Raw genomic sequence first — 8,986 nt, forward strand, 5'->3', positions numbered from 1 at the left:
GAGACTCAAAGGATTAAGTGACTTGCCAAATGCTGGTGAGTGGTGGAGTGGGGCTTGAACTCTGGTAGTCTGACTGTTGAGTCTGGGAGAGGCCATGTGACAGGTCTGGTGGCAGAAGAGGAACCAGAGCGGCCCAGAACAAGGGAGGCAAAGAAAGTGGTGGCTCTGGGGGCAGGGATGTGGGGAGATCCTTTCTCCCATTTAGGCTTACGGGACCCAGATTTCTGGCATCACCGCTAGATCGCCTCCGCTTCAGCTGTTCAGGGAGTATTTTAGCGAGTGAATGAGGCTGGACATCCTTAACAGATGCTGCCCGCCCACGTGGACTGGTCTTCCAGCCACTCTCACTGCTGAGCTGAAGCTGTTGAACGTTTCCTCAGGCATCCCCTCCACAGCAGGGCCTTCCAGCAAACCTGCAGGCTTCCTGGCTGCTGCCTTGACCTAGGTCCTGTTCTCAGGAGCTTCTCCACGACAGGCGAGAAGCCAGGTGCTGGGAGTTCAAGGTAACCTAGTTCCTAGGACATTGAGGTGATGACATTAACTAAGGCTGTCTCCACAAGCTTAAGTCGGAAGTGTCCCAAAACTTGGGGACCTGGGAATTCAAATGGTCCCCAGCAAGTCTGATTCTTTCTCCATCTCAAAGCTATTCCATTACCCTTAAGTCTTACTTTGACGCCACGTGGACAGTAATTTGTAATGTTCTGAAAGTCGGGATGGCTTCCTCGGTGTAGCTTTCTAAAATGATCTGAACTTCAACCTGTGCTAAGCACTCTACATGCATTCATTTCATGCTCACGTTTTACAGACAAATCAACCAAGGCTCAGAGGGGCGAAGGCACTTACTCAATGTCACTCAGGGAGTGAATGGTGAAGCTGGAGTGAGAGCCTAGATCTTTCTTAATGTAGAGTCAAAGATCCTGGCAACCAGCGTATCCTGGGGTAATAGCCCATTATGGCTGCCAGGATACTGTATGTATAATTTTTTATATTTTTAGCATTGAGAATAAGATTTTTGAACAGTCAAATCTATCACCTGAAATGTCATGAGGAGTTAATGTGAAGATTTCTTTCACAAATCAACAATTTGATTGTTTAATGGCCTTATTATTTTTTTAGAAAATAAGACTCAGACTACAAATCCCATCTTGGTCTGCAATACTAATTCTAGGAGGCCTCATCTTTAGTTCTTAGAGCAAAATGCAAGGGCAAAAATGGGAAGTAACACTGTCTGACTGGTATCATTTGGGAATTTTTTTCTTTGTGATGCTCATAATTGAACAACAGCTTTTGTCTAAAAAATTAAATGTGACAAGAAATTAATCCACATTGTGATCTAATTATGTTTAGAATTATGAGAAAAATGTAAGGTGTCTCAACTATTTAATTTTGAAAAGTGTCTATGGAAATTAACTTTCACTACCTTTCATAAGGATTTTAGTTTTCTTGCCATCCTTAAATGGCATTTTCAACAATCACTAATATGGCTATTGCTGTCACGTAAGGTCACTGGCATGTGAGGTAGGGTTTCTTGCAAAGCCTGACTTTAAAGAACATGTGACGTATCATGCTCTAGACTACTTTAAAGTGTAATTTATCAAATTAATGAATTAGAATACAGGGGCTATAACAAAATTAACCAGTTTGTTAATTTCCTTTACATCTCTGAAGAATCAACTGTTAAGCAGGAATGAACACCAAACACAAGGAGATTGCTTGTGGTACGTTAAAAGCAAATATCACTCCGACCCTTGAAAATGAGATTAGAATAAGACCAAAAATAATGGAAAAGTGGTTACTGAATGAAAAATGTTTGGGGAAAAATGAATTCACAATTGTGACATTTTAATAAAAAAGTTTTGGCGATGCTAAGGTCCACCCACCAGTCCCCTATGTTCAGGCTATAGTGACCTGAATTCTGATGACTGAAGTTGATCTTCTGGGAAAAGGCGTTGGATCCAGAAGGCGCTGATCAAACTCAAGAATATAATCTGGAAAGGAATCTGCTTAAGTGGTCTACTCTTAGGAAAGGGATATTTATTATAGAGAGAGCAAGTTGTAGGTGAACTCCAAACTTGGCACGAAAAGTAGTAGAAATTCTGCTGTGGGGTAAGAATGAGGGGAAAGTAAAGGGAAAGGAAGAAGGCACGTGGCCTTAATAAGAGGTGTGCCACAGTGAGCTGTCAGTGGAAAGCTTTGGATTCCCAGTGCTGTGAAAGGAAAGGAAGGAGCTCCAGAGATGGAGGTGGGGAAGCCCAGGAGATGCTCTGTTATTTACCTGGCAATTCTGTGGACCCCTCAATCACTCTAGATCCTAAATTCAATGACAGCACGTGGCTGTCTGTAATTCTAAACATCCATTCTCCTGAACAACGCCCTTAAACCCCAGGCAAGCACTTGTTAACATCTCTTGCCCTAGGTCCTCAAAACAAATGGTGACCACACCCAAATGCCATGAAGCTGTATGAGGTGTCATCTGCTAAGGTGGGAGATGGAGGGGATGGACTCCGCCTCAGAATACAGGGAGGATTTCATCAGCAGAAGTGCTTAGGGAAGAACAAGGACAAATTAATTAACTTGTCATATTCTTCCTCTCACAAAGCATGAATGCTGTGGATTCTTGCATAACAAAGCACCGTTTCCCTGTGATGCCAAATGTCCATTTGCTTGCTTCTCTTCTTTCTCCAATTGGGGGTCCCAAAGGTACACAACATATTAACATGACAGTCCCAACAGTTACAACACATAGCTGCTAATGGAAATCACCCTGAAGTGTGTATCTATACATAGGTCTGTATGCAACATGAGTGAAGCATGATACTGATTCTTTACAGACAGCTGGATAGACATTTAATGCTAGAGCTGCAGGGCTTTTTAAAATAAAAATGTACATGTTTACAAAACTACATATCTGGCCTTTATTAGAATATTCCTTATTTAAAAATTTGACATTTATTAATTATAATTTATATTTTGCCTTTTAATTTTAAGAGATCATTTTGAATATTTCAAAAGAAAATTTTTCATATTGTGGTAAAAAACACATAGCATAAAATTTACCATCTTAATCATTTTTAAGCATATAGTACTTTTTAAGGTATAGCGGTAACTATATGTACCTTGCTATACAACAGATCTCTAGAACTTTTTCTTCTTGCAAAACTGAAACTCTATACCCCTCGAACAACAACTCCTCTCCCTTCCCCATGCTCCTGGCAACCATATTCTACTTTCTGTTAAAAGAAAATTCGTTTAGAAAACATATGACACTTTTAATTTATTTTTAAGCATTAATTTACATTTTGATGAAAATAAATTCAAATTTTGTATATATGTATTTGAATATAATTGTATCTGAATATTTTAACTCTTTAGACATTAGTCTCAATAGAACACAAATTGTATGAAAAATGTTGAATATAATATCTTAAGTAGTGATTTCATTGAAATGAAGGAAAAAATAAATTTTATGGAATGAATCTGTAATAGTTCATGAATTATGTATGTCTTTATTTTATTACTCATTGAAACATCTCCAGCTTTTCAACAAAACACCCAGACATATGCAATAACAATTAATTTAGTCATTTTTGACATTTTGCTAACTTTAACTCATAGAAAGGCCATACTTTCACTCACACTTTTCAATTTGTCTCAATGAAATATAATTGTCAAGGAAGGAAAATAGAACATATTTTGTTTAACAGTTTATTAGCTTTAAACATTTAGGCATATGCTATGTGGGCTATTTGTACTCTTGTCCTGGCCCCCAAAATATAAGTATGGCTGACTGCAATTGCATGTTAATTGTCTGTCTTTACCGTGTTACTTACCATAAATTTTGAAGGGACAATATTTGTTTTCTTTATCATTGTATCTCTAGTGTTTGGTATAATTGATCCTCAAAGAAATGTTTGAATGTCATTGAAGTCACCTTCGTTGATGACAACTAACTGAGCTGTGAAGTGTCAGCCACTATTCTATCTATGCTCTGAAGAAGCAAAGGTGAATAAGACAGGGTTCCCACTCACAAAAAGCTTGTCATTTAATTGAGGAAGCAGATCAGGCCTACAGAAGGGGCTTTAAAGTAGGAGTTTTATTCATATAGGTACAAACTAAGTGCGACAGGCAGTAAGTCTTGCTAAATTCCAGACCCCATTTGTAATATGGTGATAATAGTAGGACCTACCTCGCAGGGTTGTTTTGAAGATTATAAAAGATAATTCATGTGAAGCACTTAGCACTAGGCTGGCACAGAGTATTCACTCAATAGTGATAGATGGTGCTGATAATACGAGTAGTAGTAATTATAGTAGTGGTCGTGGATGTGGTATTAGTGGTAGTCATAATAGTAGTGATGGTAACTGGTGTAAAGTTTAATAGTAAACAGTGTTTATGGGTTCAGATGGTCAGGGAAGACATCACGAAGGAAAATATAGAGGTATTAGAGAGTTGAAAGTACTTCAGTGAATGTATTTTTGGAAAGATGTTTCAAGGAGTCTATACTGGATACAAAAACAATGGAAAAAGGTAGAGCAGAGGAACCCATAGGTCAGTGGATGGATCAGCTGGAAATGGGACAGGGTCATACAGCCGAATGGTCTAGTTCATTATGGAACTGACTCAGAGAGAAAGGAGGTGGGGCTGTTATGGTCAAGTAGAAGCAGAAGCAAAGAGGACCTGACCCCTCCTGCTACCCATGAAGCATACTGAATGGGATAGACTAAGAGCCAGACACGCAAGGGCTGCAGCCTTGGGGAAGACCCAGGTGTCAATTCAAAAAAAGAGCTAACAAGAGCACCCTGAGAAAAGAGTATAGATCTGGTTTGCCGGGACATGGCGCGTCCAAGCAAGCAGGTAAAAGCATTGATGGTGCTGGGTTGAGATCAGGAAGCTGGATCAGGAGCAAGGAAGAAAACAACCTCACCAGGGGTGGTAGAGCAGTTAAGGAGGATGTGAATGTCTACGTTTGTGGAGAATCCATGCACAACGGGCCTTATGCTTGCTGCACCAACTGATGAAAACAGGGAGGAGAGGTATTAAGATTTTATTTTCACCAGTTTCCTTGGAAAGGATAATATATCATCCCAATCCTGTCACCAAACATGTGTGAACTTAGATAAGTGACTCAACTTTCTGTATTTGTTTCTTCATTGAAAATATAAACTCAAAAGTACTTGCCTTGTGTGTCCGTTACAATAAAATTATAAAGATTTAGAGGCTTGGAAAGGTACAAAATGCTTTGCAAATACAAGAGATGATTATGATATTCATATTTCAAGTCAGGGTGGGTTCCTAGTTCAAATATTCCAAATATACTAGTGTGGTAAATATGTAGAGGTGCATAGGGCAGCTCCAACTGCTTGCTGGGTTTTTGTGAGACACAAAGCATTGGTCCTAACAATAACCTCGACCATGGGCATGTTGCAAATCAAGCTGGAGAAGGATGGACATGAAGAAAGAAGAGAATGGAAGAGGAGAAGAAGCAAGGCCAGACATTTGGAAGGTTCTGTGAAGTCAAAGAGCCAGTGTGGTGACAGGTGCTCCGTGGAGAGGGGACTCTCCCTTCCCTAGTGGAGTCACAGCTCCATTACATGCCACACAACTCAGCAGTCTTGAGTAGAGAAACAAAGAATAACTCAACAGGATAGAAATTAAATTAGCAGCATGGAAGAACTTGAGTCATATTTGAGTAGAACAGTGATATTATTTCCTGGGCTCTGGTGATATTTTTTCCCCAATCTTGGCTGTGGACAGCTTTAGTCATATATCTCTCCCAAAAGTTGTAATTCACTGTAGTTTCTCACGTGTTCATGTATCACATTGAGTGTTGACAGGCTGGGCATTTAATTATCTGAGAACTGCTGTACTTTCTTTGCTTCTTGAATAATGAACTGGATTCCGTACCAAAGTGTGAGGTACTTACAGCTTCTTTTAGACACCTGGGACTCTGCCTTGGATTGCACAGGGATTCAGTTATTCACATATACCCCAAGAGGGCAAGGGAAGCAATTATCTGGAGATTTCAGAAAACCACTGACTCATCTTAATTATCTGGATGTAGGTAAAATCTCATTTCAACAAACTTTAACACGCTGTTCTAATTACTTTGAATATTGAATATTGTTTGTAAGAAGTGAGTCATCATTTGAGTATTAGATCTCTATAGGCTGTTATCATTGTAATGGTGTCTGTTATAATCAGATTTAACCTGCTTAAATTGCCTTAAAAAATGGTCTGAAATGATTACTTCATTTTTTTTAAGTATATAATCCACCTTGAGTAGAGATAAGCAGAAAATGCCCCTATCAATAATGTATTTGAGTTTGCAGAACATGAACTCTGCCACAGTCAAATTATGGTTCTAGCAAAACAATTTTTTCCAAATTTGCTTGAATGAAGGCAGCAGTGGGCTTGGGCTCCTGTGCCAGTCAGTTTTGCATTCTGGGCAGCCTGTTTAGATCAGCTTGCACACAGTGTAGTTCAACCGTATCTGAGCACTGCCTTTCCTTAGCCTGGCCTTTCATGTGGGGTGATTATCTAGAGCTGCTTCATTTGCCAAGGTCATCACTTCAAGGGCTAGCCTTTCTTCTGGTCATGTTAGGCACTACTACAAAGATAGGAGGGCTTGTGACTTTACATTTTCACACGATTATAATGGCTTTAATTACTACAAGGCCACAAGAGGTAGAGCCTCCATTAAGAAACAGAAGAGCAACATCCAAAGTACTACCTGGAGGCCTAACATCTTGTCTCATGCACAGAGGGTGCTTGGATATTTACTAAGTAAAAGAGAATGTATCTAGGGCGTGCCCCATTCTCAAACACAGCTGCTATAGAGCTCTCTGGAAAAAAAAAATTGCTTCACACAGAATTGTTGTTTGGCCCAACTTTCCTTTTCACTTCAAATCTTTGTTTTAAATGACCCAATTGCCATCAGCATCTTGAGGCCTCATAGGCAACTCAAACAACATTGCAAAAGGCCAGTGTGGTAGGTGTTCCTTACAATGGTTGCCAAAGACCCTGCCTCCTGGTATTCATGCCCTTGAGAAGGCTGAACTTAGAGACTTACTCCTAACAAATGGAGTATGACAAAAACTTACGGCATATGAATTCTGAGGCTAGATGACCAAAGACTCTAGCATCTGTCTTGCTTGTCCTCTCTTGCTTTTTAACCCTCTCTATCTCTCCCTAGTTTTCTTCTTCCCTCATTCTCTCTCTCTCTTTCTATCAGAGCCCTTGCTCCAGGGGAAGCCAGCTGCCATGTTGTGAGTAGTTCTATGGAGAGGCCCATGTGACAAGGAACTCGTGTCTTGGCCAACATCCAATGAGAACCTGAGGCCTACCAGGAGCCACGCAATTGAGCTTGGAGGTGGGTCTTCTGAGGCCTCCTAACAGCCATGTGAGTCCGCTTAGGAGTGAATCCTCTCCCAGTCAAGCCTGGAGATGACTGCAGCCCTGATTGATACCTTGATCGCAACCTTGTGAGAGACTCTGAGTCAGATATACCCAGCTAGGCCATGCCTGGACTCCCAATCCACAAAAAGGGAGAGAAGAAATGTTTGTTGTTTTAAGTTACTAAGTTCAGGGGTGATATGTTACACAGCACAGATAGCTAATACAGCAGTCCTATGTTTTCTAGAGTATTATAACAATCTGATGAATGGTATCCTTGTTTCCTTTAACTTCCTTGCTACTTTTCCTTGCCAAAAATTCAATCGCACTCACCTCACTGAAAAATATTTTATGATCCCTTATTACTCCAAAAGAAAAATTCTGAAATCGAGCACAGAACATTCTAAGTCTTTGGTCATCTGGTACTTACCTAGAGCTTTTCAACCTATTTTCTATCTGTGTTCCCACTTCTTTTTTTTTTTTTTTTTAATAGGGTCTCACTCTGTCACCTAAGCTACAGTACAGTGCCACCATCATGGCCTACTGTAGCCTCAACCTTCTGGGTTCAAGCAATCCTCCCACCTTAGCCTCCCTAGTTGCTGGATTGCAGGCATGCACAAATATGTCCGGCTAATTCTTTTTTTTAATTTTTTGTGGAGACAGGGTTTTGCCATGTTGCCCAGGCTGGTCTCAAACTCCTGGACTTAAGCCATCTGTCTACCTCAGTCCCGAAAGTGCTAGGATTACAGGCGAGAGCCACCACAACTGGTGAGTGCTCAGACTTCTAAATGTCTTTATTCCAACCACATCAAAGTACTTGCAATTGCCCAGCACACCACAATTTTTGTGTTCCTCTGTCTTGTCCTGGCTGTTTCCTCTCCCTGGAATGCCATTTCCACCTCACCTGTGCTGGTGACATCCTGCAAAACTCTACCCATCCTTCTAGATTTAGGCTCCAACTTCCTTTCTGTAAAGCCTTCTCTGCTATAGATAAAGTGGGACACTCCCTCCTCCGTATTCCCATGGTTTTCTGTTCCCACTCTACCATTCTCTCCTTGAGTAGACCATAGATTTCTCACAGGTAGAAAAAAATAATTCCTAGAGCATGATTATTAAAAGCAAAGGGTTAGGAGCCAACCCAACTAGGTTCAAAATCCTTTCCCTGTCTCTTAGCTAGAAGCCTTAGACAAGTTATTTAACCACTGATATGGTTTAGCTCTGTGTCTCCACCCAAATCTCATCTGGAATTGTAATCTCCACAAGTCAAGGGAGGGCTCTAGTGGGAGGTGATTGGATGATGGGGGTGGTTTTTCCCCTGCTGTTCTAATGATAGTGAGGGAGTTCTCACAAGAGCTGATGGTTTTAAAGTGTGGCACTTCCTTGTTCTCTCTCTCCTGCTGCCACGTAAGACATGCTTTGCTTCCCCTTCTCCTTCTGCTGTGATTGTAAGTTTCCTGAGGCCTCCCCAGCCATATGGAGCTGTGAGTCAATTAAAACTCTTTTCTTTATAAATTACCCAGTCTCAGGGAGCATCTTTATAGCAGTGTGAGAACAGACTAACACAACCACTGAAGACTTAATTTTCTAATCTGTA

This window comes from Pongo abelii, chromosome 4 (genome assembly GCF_028885655.2).
Source record: "Pongo abelii isolate AG06213 chromosome 4, NHGRI_mPonAbe1-v2.0_pri, whole genome shotgun sequence".
NCBI classification, from domain to species: Eukaryota; Metazoa; Chordata; class Mammalia; order Primates; family Hominidae; genus Pongo; species Pongo abelii.